The 18270-nt window shown below is 41.8% G+C and overlaps 1 protein-coding gene across 1 annotated transcript in view; it reads left to right on the top strand.

Moving 5' to 3' along the window:
- Window positions 1-6975: 6975 nt before the first annotated feature.
- The window catches only part of LOC138213526 (plexin-B2-like), a 128770-nt gene continuing 117475 nt past the window's right edge, over window positions 6976-18270 (top strand). Inside the window, exon 1 of the mRNA XM_069174692.1 lies at window positions 6976-7487. The gene's annotated coding sequence lies outside the window, so the exon portion shown is untranslated. The remainder of the gene's footprint in view (window positions 7488-18270) is intronic.

The following is an 18270-nucleotide window of genomic DNA, read 5'->3' as shown; positions in this document are numbered from 1 at the left end:
AATGTTTACAATAATGTGCTGCAGGAAGAAAATAGCAGCTGCATTATAACAAATGTATTTATATATATATATGTATGTATTTACATTATTGTCACTCCCAGACATTGAATCTAAATTCTATCAGAGACCCACAAAACAACACTGAATTTTCTACGTCAAGTTGTTGAATAAAATGATGCACACGATATATATATATATGTATATATATGTTATTATAATCCCGGCTGCTGTGGGTCAACTTGACAGTTTCATTCGTCACATGAAGAGTAAGACAGCTGTACCGAGGATAAAGTTTCTTTTATTTTTCTTCTAGTTTAAAGTAAGACATTGTCATTTTAAAACAGAATGACGCATTCATCTTCATCAAATACATCTGCTCTGTTTGATGCTGCGTTCAAATGGCATAACTTAGATAACAGCCGATGTCTTTTCCCTCATCTTTTTAGCTTGCTAAATTGTTAGCCTCCATGGCCTCTAGACGCCCGTCCACGTTGCCGTTGCCTGGCAACAGCGTTTTTACGACCTCCCACGTTGTAACCACGATCTCACGACTTCCATCTGAACGCAGCAATAGATTGTACTCTCACGAATTTTATACGTTTTCAGTTTTTGGTCAAACTTGGTAGATGTTCATTTACTTTCGTTGGCAAAAGAACCGGAAACCCACCGACTTCCAGTTGCTGCAAGATTTACTATTATTATGTTGTTCGATAACGATGACGTTGTTATCGTGATGTCACGACAGGCCCTAATGGCAACATGGTTGAATGGAAAGCTAATGGCCCAGGCTTAAATTATTACTTTTCTGACATTAGGGGGGCACCTTTGTCGTCATGGTTACTGCAATAAAAATTCAGTTAAGGTTCCGTTAACGAGTTGCTGTGGATGAAAGGAAACTGATGCTGGCTCTCAGCGGGAAAACGGGGAGTGTGGTGAGGGTAGGAGGGAGGAGGAGGGGGGCGTCCCGGGTCGCAATGAAACATTTTATTGACCCATTAATCCATAACGTCCGCGGGAATGTGGGCTATTTTTGTTTGAGGTATTCAAACACCTCATTATTACAATGCCCACAGGTATGTGTATGTGTGTGTGTGTGTGTGTGTGTGTGTGTGTGTGTGTGTGTGTGTGTGTGTGTGTGTGTGTGAGAGAGAGATGTCAAACGTGAATGATTTATGAGTATGTAAATTAGATCGTGGTTCTGTTGAAGGACAGTGAAGAGCAAGACTGTGTACACACACACACACACACACAAACACAAACACACACACAAACACAAACACACACACACACACACACACACACACACACACACACACACATTCACACATGTACATAATAATATTCTGCTCTGTCAAACCTGCCAATCTAAAACTCCGTTTATACTCCATTTTAAATCTGTGATAAACATTAGCTGTGTTTTCTCATCCAATAAAAATTCTCATAATCTAAATGAACTGTTTACATTACGTAGCGGAGAAAAACCTGCCGCATTTAAATGGAGTCATTTCTAGAAAACGATGAAGATGCAGCATTGCACGTTTAATTCACGCTATTTCAAATTCAGAAGATAGGAAGGTTGAAACTTCAAAGACGAGATAAGCTATTTACTGTATAACAATAATCAGCCATACTAATATTTAAGTTTACTTAATGTGAAAAAATGGGATTCTTAAATGGTGATGTTCACAACAACAAAAAAAACCTCGATGTGTCCTGATTAACTTCACTTCCTGCTTATTTATTGTAACATTTCTGCCCATTTTATTTTTCACTGTACAAAAATGGACTTTTAGATTTTTATGAGGTCACAATATATACAAACCATCCAACGCTCTTCCAACCTAAAAGCTTTAAATGCTCTTAATATATTTAAACTTTGTAATATCCTGAACTTTTAGTTTTTTACTATTTTGTCATGCAATAAAGTTTGTTGAAAAAAAAAAAAAAAAAGAAGAAACTTCCCTTCCTGCCCTTGAGTGACATGTCTGCCTTCACCCTGATGAGTTTCACCTGCCCCTCGTCGTCCTCCTCTCCCCGGTCTATTCAACCATGTGTTCTGCTCTTTTAGTGTCAGTTTGCAGTTTCAGTGCGCTAACCTGCCGTAACAAAACCCAAAATCTCCAGTTTTTAGTGAAGCTTGTGACCTTTTGTTGCATGTCATTCCTCCAAATTGTTAACTCTTTTGTTATTCCTTCTTTTTTTTTTGGTTAGCACACGAAGAAAAAGGTACGTTAAGCTTCCTGACAGACGAAGCTCCTTCCTGTCACCTCTGAATCTTTGTGATTTGCGATGTCTGTCACCATCGCAGTTTCTCCTATTGATTTATTTCCCCCCTTGTTTCTGTCGCAACCACACAGATAGAAAATAACAAATTGATTGAGGGGCGTAATCGCCACCTGCTACCGTTGGCCGCTGTACACCCCTTGATTAAATCAATATTTCATATTTGTGCGGCCGTCTCTCAAAGGAAGGACTCAAAGGTGACTGAAAACACTCGTCTGTGGAACATTTGTGTTTTTGAAAAAAAAAAAAAGGCAAAATTTTCTCCATCCGTCCTGAAACACGAGACGCTCGTGTTTCCAGGGGACGGAAGTGCAGATTAAAGACAAAAGAGCGTGGTCGTGGTGCATCCTTCTTTACTGCCGGAAACAAAGGCTGAATTTACCATCTCGTTAAGTCGGAGTCTGTCCGGTTTTACTGCAGATGAGGAGTGAAAAACGAGAAAAACCTCCATCGCGCCGGCGCTCGCTCGACTTTAAAGGCCAAACGCCGACCCGATACACGAGTGGACCGACATCCAGCCAATCAATCAGCCCTCCTGCGCGTCATGTACGGAGAGAAAGAAAACCCAGGTATAACACCAGGCGTGTGGGATGTAAATTTAATTATATGTGCGAGTACAATGAACCAGAGTGCATTCGAGATGTTATTTAAAAAAAACTAAAACCATTCAGTCCTTTCTGGTGTAATGAAGTCGGTTTTTTTGTTTTTTTCTGCTGCCCACACTTCATTTCTCTCTCTACGTATATAAAAAAAACCCTTTTTCTCATAGTCTCTGTAATGAAGCCTATGAGGAGACAGAATAACAGCGTTTTGTGTTTGATAGACTGAAAGCAGGAGGCAATGATCCAACACACAAAAAACAACTTTCACCTACTCCTTTAAAAGTCTCGTTTTTCATCCGTTATATGCTTAAAAATTACTTTATTAAAATTTGAAATCTAGATAAAGGTCAGTTCAAACTAAATTTGCCGACGCGTGGATTTATGCTCCGTGTCGGACAGGTTGCAGGATTGGAGAGTGAATATTGATTGTTGAGGGGATTTGTACAGAACCGGGTTCATCTTCTCCGCAATTATGGAAGAAGACAAATTGAGCGATTCGATGAAGTCCATTAAGGAACCAATAAAATATCTCGCTTACATCAATACGGGACTTGTTAACGGCACAGCTGAGATTGATGGCCGCGCACTTTTTAAAATGCCGTCCGACACACTATACCGACTCTCACGGAGGCGCCGGGAGACGTCATGCTAATCACATGTCAGTTGATAATGTTACATGATGCAACCTGACTGGATTCCTCTACGGTACATTAGGAAGTATAATATCATTGTAGTAGCTTGGTTTTGTTTTGGTGGAGGTTTTTTTTTTGGTAGGTTATCCAGATTTCAACCAAACGTCTACCGACAGTGAGGTCACCCGTTGTTTTGTTTTTTAAAGGCGTCGGTCTGGATTTTGGGCGTCGCCATCTAGCTATTTCAGAGAATTGTGGTGAACTCTTTGGTCACTCCAATATGGTGGTCGTCCAAACTGGGGGAGCTGGTTAGACTTGTCAGGCCGAGCAATCTAAGGCGTCAGACTCAAGAGTTGATTCCTTCCTGAACAGAAAGGGACTTCTGGTCTCCAGGTGGAGGTGTGGGTTCAAATCCCACTCCTGACACATGTTTTACAACATGTTTAAGAGCTCGGTCCAACATAAATGGAAATTCTTCTTTAACAGGACTAAAGAACGGTTCATGGTCTCTTCGAACTGGCTTCTAAGATTTGTCATGCGCCCATGTTGGAAATCAAATGTGATTATATTCATTCTGATCTGCATAACTGTAAAGTAGAGTGAACAGCTGTCAATCATAGTCAAGGCGAGCAGCACTGTTGGAGTGAGTTTGACGCTAAGTGTGAACATTATATTCCAAATGAAAGCTTGTAAGAAATGTCTGACATGACTGGAAATCCTTCTTTAATTGGACTCAGAGTCAGTTGTTGTTCTCTTAGAACTAGCTCTTAAAGACGTGATGTCGGCCGTGTCGGACATAAAATATGTTCATAGTCTTTCTGAACTGCATCACTGGAAAGTCAAATGAAAACCGTCCATCATAATAAAAGCTAGCAGCGGTGTCAGGACATTATTTTTAACCTTACATTGTTTGCCATGAATCCAATCTGTCTCTCTTTGTCATACTGTTCATGCAAAGATAAATAACAAACAACAACAACAAAAAAATCTAATGTGGTGAGGATTTTTGAATGTTAACAGCCAGAGACTGCAAACAGGAAATAACATTGAGGCAAATAATGTGTATGGACGGTCTCCGGGGCGACTCTGACACACAGCCGGTGTTTACATGTGCTTTGTTTAAGGAATATAAACACACACACACTGGACACACACACTGAACACACACACCGCCAACAGTTCACTTAGTCAACCAGTAAAAAAAACAGAAACCCATGTGAGACAAACGGAAAGTCACCGAGTGGCCCGACACCATTTCTGATAGACGGGGCTGTCAGCCAATCAGGACGGAGCCGAATTAACCAGTCAACTGTTCAGTCAGTCTGTCAGGGATTTTAATGAGTGTATCAGTGTAACACGGTTGACACACAGCGACACACACACACACACACACACACACACACACACACACACACACACACACACACACACACACACACACACACACCCTGCGCGTGTGTGTTGGTTTTATAAGAAGTCAATGATTCATGTGGAGGCAGTATGCGTAACATCTATTAATAATACGTCACTAAGAGAAAAAAAAAAAAGGTGTATGTGCTTATCAAAGCTTCAGCTGACCCTTGACCCTTTCACTCCCAACTCCTCTTCAAACACACACTCTCACACACACACTCACACACACACACACACTCACACTCACACACACACACACTCACATCCCACCCCCCAACCCCCCAACCCCCGGCAGCTCAGTCCACACCGCACGAATCATTCCTGCCATACCGGGACTTGAAGTTCTTCTAACGCACTGATGCCTACTGTAACTTATGAAACAAAAAGATTCGGCCCCCCGAATGGCCCAGTGTCAAGGATTACTTCTCAGACAAATTCTCCGGCAACAAAGCCCTCCATTGTGCCCCCCCCCTCCTTCTCCTCCTCCCCAAAGCCCTCAAATTAGCAGCGGGAGCGACTGCACGCTTAACTGGGCTTGACAACGCTAACCACTCTCCCAGGGCCTCGGAAAATTTAGTCAGATCGCTTCGATTTCAAATGCCTAAACAAAATAAAGAAATTAAAGAAAAAAAACATGGGTGGAAAATGAAAAACAAATCCAGTTGTTGTCTCAAAATAGATTAGATGTAAATGAAACTGTTTGTAATCTATTTAAAAGGTAGGGCTTCAATCTAAACCATGCAGATTAAGTTACAACATCTGCCGGGTAAAAAGATACCGATCCTTCTGTTTGTTTTTGTTTTTTCTGTGAAATATTTGTTTCTTCGTTAAAGGACGTTTTTTTTCCTCCACTTTCTTATTGAACCACGTCAAATCTAAGATTTGAAGGAGTTTTTTTTTTTTAAATTTCAGTTTAAACCCATAGAACTGAGTTGAATCAGCCAGTGTCAAGTCATTGAGAATGAAGCACACCTCTTCCTAACGAAATTTTCAAAATAAAATCCGTTTTTGAGGAGTAATTCTTCAAGCATGATTTTAACAGATAAAATGCATATAACAAAAAAATAAAAAAAAAATAATATACTATGATCTCTTTAAATTTAATTTGGCTTTTTCTCCTTTATCTAACCAAGTTAACCAAATTTAACCAACAGCAGCATTAAATCACTGTAAGCACAATAAAAATCTATTAACTGTATGAATGTATTATTTACTGCTCATTGTTAGAATCTGATATTTGGTACTTATCGCAGCATTTTCATTACTCTCATGAATCTCCAGATTTATATATAGAATTATATGATTGATTTGTCTCAAAACTTACACTTTTTTATTTTTTATTTTTTTTAGCTGTAGCTACAGCTAGATTTTCTTTTTTTTGTTTTTACAAATGTTAGCAAAAGCTATCTGAAAATGTAAGACTGCCCGGTCTTAAAAGTATAGATAAAATATAACTGATGAGTGTTAAAACGTACCCTAACCTGCAGTTTTTTTACTGTTATTTGTTTGCCTAAACTGGAGCTATCTTACGTTGCAAAGCAGCTGGAGGCGGGGTCAGACATTTGACCCCGCCCCCACCCAATTACGAAGCAGATTTAATTGAGTTTCAAAAAGGAGGAAAAAAAAGCCGAAGGCATTATTCTGCCAATTGAGTTTTCTCCATTGAATATGTCCCACAATGTACTTTAACAAACACACCACAGAAAAGTAGAAGAAACATTAAAAGTGCAAAGAAACAACCTTGAATAAAAACATCAATGTCTAAACAATGTGTACAACTAAATACCCAGTTAAACATATACCGATAAAATATTAAATGAAATAAATAATAATAATAAAAAAATAAAAAAACATTTAGTCGTGGCAATTTTGCCTGGAGAGCAAGAGAGAGAACGGCGAGGCCGCTTTTATTTTGAAAGGTAACGGACCACACTTTCTGGTGCGTAACCAGGCTGACGCGCGCTAACCTGACGGGAGCCCAGCGAGCCGACAGTCGTTGGTTTTCTTTAGTATCGCAAGGAAGGAGGAGGAGGAAGAAAAAGCCTCCAAGCCCTGATACTCCCTTCAGTTTTAGGTTGCGTATCGCGCCGACTACAGCGGAGCTCCGGTGCGGAAGATCCTCCGGTGCGGAAGATCCGGCTTTGGATGTGTTGCGCCTTCGTCCTCGCTCGCGCTCTGGATACAAGAAAACACAGCATTTTTTTTTCAACTAGACGTGTGCGTGCGTGTGCGTGCGTGTGTGTGTGTGTGTGTGTGCGTGTGTGTGCGCGCTTCGTCATGAATTATACACCTGAGCCGGGCATGTAGTCCACCGGGTTTCTGGGCGTGGAAAGCACGAAGAAAAGCTACTTGTTTTTTTCGTGGGATTTATTGTTGAAAAGTTAAACTTCGTTTTTGGTCCGCAGCACTTTTTGAAGAATTTTGTTTTCCCAGACCAGGATGTAAAATCTGGGGAACTTTCCTGAAGGAACGAGTTTTATTTTTCTAACTTTTTCATATCTTTTTGGGGGAATATTAGAGGAAAAGACGCGGCAGGATATTAGAGGAACATCCAGAGGTACGTTTGGCAGCATTTTTCAGCCTGTTTCTTACTTTAAATTTTTTTTTATTATTATTTACGACCACTGTCATGAATATTTACTGTTTTAGTCATACAGCGACACTTTCTCAAAGCTTCTCGCAGCAGCGAAGGTTTTAGAGGGAGGCTTTGAAAGATTTGAAGGCACTCGTGATTTCTTCTGGAGAAGGTCGCGCCGGACTCCGCTCGGAAAACGTCAACTTTTACTCTCTTATTGCTTATTTGACGTATCGCGCGAGCGTCATGTGACTTAAAATGTGGTGATTTACAATCAGCGTGGAAACGTCTGGCATCCGGCACGTCAGCTTTACCCAGAAATCAGTTCGTTATCTCGGAGACAAACTTCAGGGAATGGGATTTGCCAACCGTGGCGGTTGACACTCAAAAAAAAGTGTTTGTGTGTAAACAGAAGTGAAGTCTGGGGTGTAACGAGAGGATACAAGGGTCTAAAACCTGTCGGGGAGACACCGATATCTGCACATGGGTTGGGTTATGTTGAATTTCGAAGATTTTTAAACGGAGTCTGGGCCCGCAGGGGAGGGAGACTAGGTATGGCGTTGGGACTAATCAATAAATACACAGAACATCTGGAGCCTCAGCGTGTGTGGGGCTGATCCTGCTGAGCGGGTGACACCGTGTCAGTAATGTATTCCAGACTAGAGTGACTTCTTCTTTCATTGTTAATGTCGGCACACACTTTACATTTACAACAGCTGTACAAAAGCCCATTATCTTTTATACTGATTCCAAACCAAATCCTAAAGGAGCATAAATGGGAAGTTTGGAGGAGGATTATAAAGCTGTAAAGAGGGCGTGTGTGTGTGTGTGTGTGTGATGCAACACCAGTTTGATGGGGTACATTTAAGGAAGAACAGATGTTTTCTTTTTTGTTTTTTTTTGGATAGCAGTTATTGATCACAAGAGGCCAGATAAGGACTGGAGTCAAACCCTTTGGCTCCAAAAGGGTTATTTCAAACTCATGGATATCTTTGGTTGCAAAGCGCTGCTGTGCATGATGGGAAGATAATTGTGGCATGTGTGAGTTAAAGCTGCATCTTTTGGAGGAGCTGGAAAAACCCATTAAGTGCACACGCACAAGTCATGTTTAGATTCAGGTTGTGTGTCATGTTATGAACTTTCGCTGTCATGTTTAATTTACTACAGAAAGCATTTTTTTGGTGTGTGTGTGGGGGGAGGGAGGGGTGGATGAGGACATGAATCTCTAGAGAGGAGTGCATCAATAAAAGTGACAGGAAAAAAATGCACTTTAAAAAAAAAACCCTCATGCTTTGCAGTGTCAGTTGCTGCTGCTGCTGCTTGTTCAATTAATGTTCGCAGGGAAATTCAATTACATTTTATTTTTATAGTGCCGAATCACAACGGGGGTTATTTCATGGCACTTAAAACACATTAAAGTCCTTAAAGCAGAACTTTACAGCATTTATACAGAGAAATTCAACAATTCCTACAGAACAAACTCCTCTTAACAGGAGGTTTAAAACTGATATTCTTCGGAGGCCCAAAAAGGAGAATTTCATAGATTATTGGTGCCGATTCAGCAGCAGGACAGCCGACTTTACAAAGAGAGAAACTCAAAGGGCAATCGACTCCTTTTCTATCATTCATTAACATGTGATTTTTTTTTTTTTAACTTTTTTTGGGAGGTCAGCAGGTTAACGAGGTACTTTTAGATAACTTGAGATCTGACCGGCAGTAATGTGGAAAGAAGCTTAATTCAGCTGGTAATTGTTTGTTTAATGAAATCTTGCAAAAAAATGCAGAAAAAACTGAAAGAAACTTGAGATGCATGTTGTGACCGGTTAGTGCCGGCATATTCCCCGCCAGCGAGGTATTAGCTTGCCGTTCTGTGGTTCGACCAGCTCTCCGCAGCTCTGCTGCATGTATTCTGGAGCCTTGTATGTTTTTTTTGTTTTTTTTAAAGAAGCAAAGACACGCAAAGTCATCGCTGAAAACTTCATTGTTGAGATTTGTTTGAGCAAATAGGAGCTGAAAAAAAACAACCTCTTAATTTTGTCGCTAATTCCTGAGGTAGAACAACACGGTAGCTCTGTGGCTCCGCCCACCTGCGTTTTACCTGACCCTGCAGGATGTTGTCATGTCACCGAAGCGCTTCTCTTCCTATAGAAACCAGTTCGAGTGGAATGCAGATGGCCGGTTGAGTAACTCGGCTACCGTCGTTGTTTACACAGGAAAACTCACGATGTCGTACAAACGACCGACGTCGACGTCTTTTGAAAGGTGACATCACGCTGAGGTCGACAAAAATTCCTCCAGCAAACGTGTACTTACGATAGTTCGCGAGGCTGAATGACGATTCAAATGTGAACAAAGTCACGTGGTAATAACGTGTTGTTGTTGTTTTTTTTTCCACAAATCTGTTTCCATATTAAGTGATTTTATTTTTAATCAAACTATAACACACACACAAAAAAAAAGACTACGCATATATGAGTAGATCCAACGATGGAAGAAATATGTAGATCCACAGCATTAAAATGACTCGAGTGAAAGTCCTGCTGTATAACCAGAACAATACACCTAAAATACTGCATGTAAAAGGATGTAAAAATGGCTCCTTCCAGAATGTATTTATTTATTTTAATCTTATTTACATTTCTTCTGTGTATAATATTTTCTTTTAGGACAACTTGAGCTCTGCTGTTAAAACTTGTATCACTTTATCAGTTCACGAAAACGCAAAACATGCCTTCAACAGACTGTGTGTTTGTGTGTTTGTGTGTTTGTGTGTTTGTTGTCGTAGTCACAGACTGATCAGGACTCTGGCAGCAGAAGACTTTTACAGATTTTCTTTCTCTTTAATGCATTAAACAGTTGATTCCAACTGGCAGCCCGGTTGGAGCCGGTTGTTTTTAGCCCAAAACCACAGCAGCAGCCTGTGTGTGTGTGTGTGTGTGTGTATGTATGTGTGTGTGTGTGTGTGTGTGTGTATATATATATATATATATATATATATGTGTGTGTGTGTATCTCGGAAACACCAAAACACTATCTTTCGCTCCCTTAACCTCAAAGCCCGAAATTTAATTATGTTTCATAACTTGGCAGAAAGAAGCTTTCACATGCAGGCCGGGGAGGTGATTTAACACAGGAAGAGGCTGCCGGTCCCTCACGGGGGGGTCGGGGGGAGGTCAAAGGTCAGAGGGCACGAAGTCACATTCACACACTCGTAGCTGCAGATTTGTCTGCTTTTCGTTCGGTGTCGTTGATACGACTCCGAGAGCGTGTGTGCTATTTTTTTTTTTCTTCTGCCGTTTTACTCACTACGTACTCGTCGGTCGCTGTCGAGATCGTCGTGGCGACGAGAGACGAGCGCTTGACGTGGAACTTCCCTGAAGACATGTTTTGGTGAAATAAGGAGGAGAAAATGTGACGATAAGACGCAGCGAGCTGGAAAGTGTCACTTCTGCTCGCTGCGTTGTCGCCGAGGTTTCCGTCTCTGGAGCGTCTCCGGATGTATATAGAAAATAAATAAAATGCATAAGAACAGATAAAATGCATCAAATTAAACCCAAGACAGAAAATTAAGAAAATAGAATATTTTTATTTCTATAAAAATAACTTTCAGTCAATCCTTTCAGAAATGTTTTATCTTTGTTTTTATTTTTTTTAATTGCTACATCATAAAGAGGGAAACAAAGAGCATGAAACATGTAAAAAACAACAACGACCACACCTGTCCTCCCACCTGCACCAGGACCAGGTGACACCCGATCCCCCAGAGCCAGCCCTCGTCTGATTGGCCGGTTAAACCACACACCAGGCCCAATCACAGTCTGTGTAAACAGCAGAGCAGGAAGTGACGCCGCGTGATGACAGTTTGACACATTTTATTAAACCAACAGTCCAAAAACCTAATTAGTTATGAATTATCTGCCAGTGTTTGGATGTTTATTTTAAAAATATCAACATAAAAAAGGGAAAACGTGGAATGAACTCTATTTTCTGTCCTGATTTGGTGGTTAAATGATTACATCTGAATTTCCAAGTCGATCGATCCATTTTGTTTCCAATTGACAGACAACTGATTTTGATGATCAGTTAATCATTTTTGTTTCATATTTCAGACTTCTGGTGTCGCAAAACTAGCAAATTAAGTACGAAAATCATTTTCCAACATTTAAAGAGAAAATAATGAACACAATCAGCTGATTGGATGATAAGTGTAAATCTTCTTCATCCCTCCTCTTCATTTTTTTTCCGCGACAGCTTTTGATCTTCGCTCATCGCTGCTGCGTTTCTCTCTCTCGTCCTTCCTTTACGTTATAATGAGCTCACGCAGGCTGTTTGGTAATAAACAAACTTAAGCTTTGACCTTTAAGAAAACGGAGCTGCGTGTTCTCCGCTTTTCATCTCTGAGTGTGTATTTGTTTATTTTTTTCGTCTTGTTAGCGTATTTCTTCCCAGAAACATCAAAAACATCACTTTTTTGTTGTTGTTGTTCATAAGAAAGATGCAGCTGTTTGTGTGTTCGCAACAACAAAGCTTTCGTGAATGAGATGCAGTCGGTATTCGGCAAAACAAGACATTTGTTTAGGTCAAAATAATTCAAGTTTCCAGCCTCCCCGGCAGCTGTTAGACACGTGTAGCTGCTTTGTGAAATAATGCATCCTTAATGTCCTTGAACTGTTAATTTCCCAGGTTTCAACTTTACAGCCGGCAGAAACGGTGATTGGACTCGACTCAATCACAGAAACGATCAACTTTCTAACTGCACACTTGTTGTTCTGGGTGATTTATTATTATTTTTTTTAAACCCTGAAAAAGCACCGTGGAGGCTAAGAAGAGCCGCTTTAATGTGTCTGAGGCAGCTGATTGGTGTGTGTGTGTGTGTGTGTGTGTGTGTGTGTGTGTGTGTGTGTCGTGTTTGTCCAGCTGTTAACGTGTTGGTGTCGTTACGGCGCTGTTGTCGGGGAGGCTTCAGAGTGAAGAGCTGTGATTTTAAGGAGGCCGCCGGGCTGATTGCGGACCGGCGCCGCCGTCTGCTGCTTCCCTTTGCGGACGTGCTTCGTTTACAATGTTTGGACAAACGTGTCCGGATCAGCGTGTGGATGTCACATCAGGTAAATCATCTGTGTGCGCAATATGTCGAGCCCAACAGACTGTATATAAAAGAGTTCGTAGCTTCAGGGTCTGAAAAATGGTTCCGATCCAGAAGTGTCTTCGGCTGCAATACCAGCGAGTGCCACTAGAGGTCGGCTCCAAAAAGCCTCCGGCTCCATAGACTCCCATTCAACTTCTCTCATCAAATCCAAAGTGAATAAAATGTGTCCATCAGTTATCTCGGTGTTGTTAGCTAAAGTCACTCCTTCTTATTAGTTTTCTGGAGGTCCATCTGAAAATAATCCCTCATTCATTAGAAAAGAAGATTCAAGAAGACCTGTTTTGGGGGGCGTGTCTGTTTGATTGACAGGCCTGTGGTGCAGTCAGGTTACAGCTATCGGTGGGCGGGACGTAGTATCGTCAGGTTTCCAATCAGATCCACCGCTGGTTCCTCTCCCATGTCGTCCAAATATGGTCACTTCCTCACTCAACTCAACACCGTGTTGTTGTTGAGTCTGGGGGGTCACATGTTCTTCGATCTTGCAGCTTGTGTGTGTGTGTGTGTGTGTGTGTGTGTGTGAGAGTGTGTGTGAAGGCAAGCAGACTTGTTTTTGCCTCCGGTTGTGCACGAACGCATTATTCTGGCAGTTTTTAAACACTTTAATTTATTTTCCAAAAGGCCTTTTTTCTAAATGACAGCCACTCAAAGAAAAAAACCAAAACAACAAAAGTGTGTTAATTGTACGTCTTGAACTGTACACGAGCCCCCTGCTGGCCCTGCAGATGGGGTGGGCGCTCCAAAATGGAACAATTACGCTGTCAATCAATCACCGTGTCAGTCGCTGTGCTGATCAATTTGTTTGTGAGCTGGAGGAGAAACACGTCAAACTGAATCTCTTCTGTAACCTCAGTGATCCACGATGGAGGACAGTTTTTCAGCTCTCGTTCTCCTCACTTTGTTTTCATGTCGGGTAAAAGAAGAAATAGTTCAGTCGATCCTTCGCTGTCCTCAGGCTTTCAGTTTTGTGTTCGTAGCTTTCGGGTCTTAATAATGGTTCCAATGCAGAAGTGCCTGAAGCTGCAATACCACCGAGTGCCACTAGAGGTCGGCTCCAAAAAGCCTCCGGCTCCATAGACTCCCATTCAACTTCTCTCATCAAATCCAAAGTGAATAAAATGTGTCCATCAGTTATCTCGGTGTTGTTAGCTAAAGTCACTCCTTCTTATTAGTTTTCTGGAGGTCCATCTGAAAATAATCCCTCATTCATTAGAAAAGAAGATTCAAGAAGACCTGTTTTTGGGGGCGTGTCTGTTTGATTGACAGCCCTGTGGTGCAGTCAGGTTACAGCTACCGGTGGGCGGGACGTAGTATCGTCAGGTTTCCAATCAGATCAGTCAGATCCACCGCTGGCTCCTCCCCCATGTCGCCCAAATATGGTCACTTCCTGCTCCGAACAAGCAAAAGATGGTGACGGACAGAATCTGAACTGGAGGCTTCATAACGTTCGCAAACCGACGGGTGACGTCGCTGCTGGTTGATGGTTGGAAGACACGTTCAGAATCATCAATGTATTTGTTGTTTAGCATTATATTTAAATTACTATCGTCAACGTGCGCTACAGTCGACTGTTGGCTTCGAACGAGCGGCTATCAGTCAACGAGGCGATCAGAAATCCAGATACCCAGAAAGTAAATGTATATTCCAGGGAGACGAGACAGGAATCAGGAAAAAAAAAAAAAAGACACGAGAGACGGGGACGAGCTGTTCATGCAAAATTGTTCCTTTCGTGTCTCCATTAAAAAGAGAAAACGCCAGCAAAGGAGTCCTGAGAGATTTAAAAAGCAAACACCCATCAAGTCGGATCACATCGTCTCGTTGTTGATGGAACAATTTGTAAGTCGGTTACGACTCCCGCGAGGGCGACACGAAGCCGGCGGGCGTCGTTTAATGTCACCGCGGACGCCCTTTTGACTTCATCACCACGACGACGTGCCGACACACACGGAGCCGTTTACGATGACGGATATTCGCCCGGCCGAACGAGGAGACGGGAAGCGTTTAGCGATCCCAAACCTCTGGTGGGAGGGGGGGGTGGGGGAGGGGGGGGGCCTCTCGCCTCTGTCTGTTAATTCAGGGTCACGTCAGTCAGCGCGGCTCGGAGAAGACGAGTGATTATTAGATGAATAAAAAGCGGCTGCGTGGTAAAGAATAGAAAATACATGAAAGGAGATGCAAAGACAAAAAAAAAAAAAAAAAAATGGAACCGGAGGTGGGAGGGGGGAGGAGGAGATGGGGGGGGGGGGGTGCTACAATGCCCCTCAGTCTAATGATTCCAGTCGGCACTTTTCTGTTCCCATTTAATTTCATACAATGCCTTTAATTACTTGCTATTCCAGTTGCTTAAGTCTATTGTGTGCGCTCATTATAGGATGAACAGCACGTCGGTTATGCAGAGAGATGGATGCACTTCAGAGGTCTTCGTACCGCCGAGTGTTTTATTTAGTTTTTATTCCTTTCGTGAAGAAGTATTTAGATCTCGCTGGTTTGAGGGAACGTATTTTACTTTTGCTACATGACTCAAAAGAAAGTGCTCCGTGATTGTAGATTCCCGTCTTCCTGCAGGAGAGCGTTTTAAAACATGCCGCCTGATCACACGCGTGTTGGATCACACACGCGTGTTGGATCACACACGTGTGGGTTCATCCGCTGTCTTCACAAATTTATCCCGCAAACACTCGTACTTGTAACCTGGAGACTATTTTCACGCTTCGAGTCTATTTCTGGTGTTTTATGTTTAAACCAGGGATGGGTGTCATAAAAAATAAAAACGTCATACATGTACAGATACCTTGACTTTGATACCGGTTCCTGAACGCAACTTTTTTTCAGAAGCAATTGGAGATAAAATCCATTTTAGAAAAAAGAAAATAACACATTTTTGTACAAGTTTTTAGTTTCCATGCAGTTTAGAGGGGGGAGAGTGTAACCCAGGTTATTTTCTGTAGCTACAATTTACAGGTGGCCCCTGAACGCCACACTTGCAGATACGTGCTACAATTTCACACGTGCCCTCGACAGCTCACATGCAGGCTATCTGTAGACACTACAATTTACTGATGTTCCTTAAACGCCTCACATGCAGGCTACAGGCAGACGCTACTTTAGAAGCCTCCTTGACAGGTGTGACAGATTTTTAAGTTTTTAAAATCGTCAGAAACCGAGAACCTGCTGTAAAGCCTCACATCTCCAAGGTTATCCACATAAAAACCGACTCCGCCGTCGTGTTTGTCTGAAACTTCAGAAGGTAATTGTCACGGAAAGGCGGGCGCGTTATCAGATGTTTAAAACCACAACAAAGTCGGCGCTTTGTGTAAAAATCATTACGGGCCGAGTTACCGCTGCTTACGATGGTGTTGCATCACCGCTGCACATCGGCGTTGTTTCACATCCGGAAGAAGTGTAGATTAAAAAAAACTAGAGAGAGAGAGAGAGAGAGATTTTACAGTCAATAATGAGTGAAATACGTGGTCGCAGGGGTCGTAATGTATTTTCTCGGTCGTAATAGTTGGAGTTTTATATTGTGAGAATACCGAGGAGGACGTGTAACAAAAGAAAATGGGCTTGGAAAAAAAACAACCAAAAAACACTGAAAAAATAAAACCCTACGGCAGGTAAACGACTCGGTATCATGTCATGCGACCTTCAGATTTGTTGCTCAGTTAAAAAAAAAAATTTCATTTCACAGCCGACCTGACTTCTACGTGATTCATTGCGCGGTCGGACAGTTTGCTCGTGCGTTTGTGTTCGTTTATTAGCGGCAGTGCAGGCGTGTAATCTGTGTTTGGGCTTCCAGCGAGCGAACGAAGGTTGTGTTTGCTGTGGGGGTGTGTGTGTGTGTGTGTGTGTGTGTGTGTGTGTGTGTGTGTGTGTGTGTGTGTGTGTGTGTGTGTGTGTGTGTGTGTGTGTGGCCTTGACCACTTTTTCTGTTTGCTCGGACAGGTGAAGCAGATGAAAGCAGCGCTGCTTTTTTTTCAGCCTGGATTTCTTCAAATGAGTCGAAAAATATTCACTTATTGTCACACGTGAGGATATTATGAAACTTGTGAATCAGTATCTGGAACTGTATATTTAATGTAATCAGGGTTGTTTTTACTTCGCTGGTTTATCAGAAAGCCTCCCACGCAATACTGGATTTATGGGGGTGTTTTGAAAGGCTATTGAGTTGCATTGTGGGAAATGTAGGATTTAGTATCGTTAGAGTTCAAATTCAAAGTCAAATTCATGTAAAAGTTTCTCTTTATTTGAGGATTTTGAAATTCAGATTTCAGCTTGTTTGGAGGAAATAACATCTCCAAGTAAATTTAGAATTTTAAACAGATTTTATTCAAACATAAGTAGTTAAAAACAAAAAGAGCCCTCAAGAAATCCTTGAAAACAGTCAAACAATGTGAAATAAATTATAAACTGTATTCATATTTATGTAAATTCGGACATATTTAAGTCTGCAGAAACTAAAGTTTGTTTTTTCCTCCACAGAAACAAACAGATTAATCGTTTATGAAGTTATTCAAATAAATTCACTCGAATATAAAGATTTGCTGTTTTTCTTGGACTTCTGCGACAGTAAACTGAATGTTTTTGGGTTCAAACCAACAAGCGTAACTTTTTTCTTTTTTTTTTTCACTATTTATTGAACAAACGATGAATTGATCCAAACGGGACATTAATTTGTGGAGTTGAAATAAAGGTGAGTCTGCTCTCCACTGCAGGCCTGTGTTTTAAACATGACACATCTTTTTTTTAGCCTCGTGCTGTGACGGTATGTTGGAGCGCTTTCACTTTTCATTTCTTCAGCGGGGAATTTTCTGAGTCGAGGTGAATGCCGGAGTTTTTTTTTTTTGGATGTGATCTTTGGCTCCGGGACTTTTCCAGAGTTTTAAAAAAAAAAAAATTTTTTAATTTCGGGTCTGCCTTGGTTGTCGGTCGCTCTGGAGGCGACGTCATACCGGTACGGAAAAGGTAGCGGGATGACGTGTTGTTTTAATAATCAGCAGTGCAGCTCGTGTTCAAAACCACACGTCTGAGAAGTGTTGTAATAAATAGAAGTGGAGCGTTAAGGTCAACAGACTGCCGGCGTCCTGGAGGACTCAGGGGGGTAAGAGGGTCTCCCTGTGTGGGCTGTAATTAAAACCTCCTGGCCAAATGGCTTGCTAGCGCGCCCTAAGCGGCTACATTTACCTACGTGCACGATATTCAGTGGAGGTCAATGTTTGAGTTGCTTTAAGACATCTGCAGCGAAGACAAAATGGAAACAGGCAGGAGTGGGACATCATGACTCATAGAGGATCTCTGGACCGAGGGTGTGTTACGCAAGAGTTGCAGAAGAAGGAGTGACTTTAGCTAACAACACCGAGATAACTGCTGGAGATATTTTATTGACTTTGTATTTGATGAGAGAAGTTGAATGGGAGTCGATGGAGCCGGAGGCTTTTTGGAGCCGACCTCTAGTGGCACTCGCTGGTATTGCAGCTTCTGCAACTGCTTTATTTTTCAGAACCGGAAGCTACAAACACTTTTATAAACAGTTTTATAATTTTATGAAGCTGTGTGTGTGTGTGTGTGTGTGTGTGTGTGTGTGTGTGTGTGGTTTAGGTGGGTTGTAGTGTGTTCACACGTGGT

This window comes from Embiotoca jacksoni, unplaced genomic scaffold, assembly GCF_022577435.1.
Source record: "Embiotoca jacksoni isolate LCO1_2020_lvr unplaced genomic scaffold, fEmbJac1.0.p SCAF_102, whole genome shotgun sequence".
Classification (NCBI taxonomy): Eukaryota; Metazoa; Chordata; class Actinopteri; family Embiotocidae; genus Embiotoca; species Embiotoca jacksoni.
Note: the sequence above shows the minus strand (reverse complement) of the source record. Positions and strands in the feature narration are given on the sequence as shown.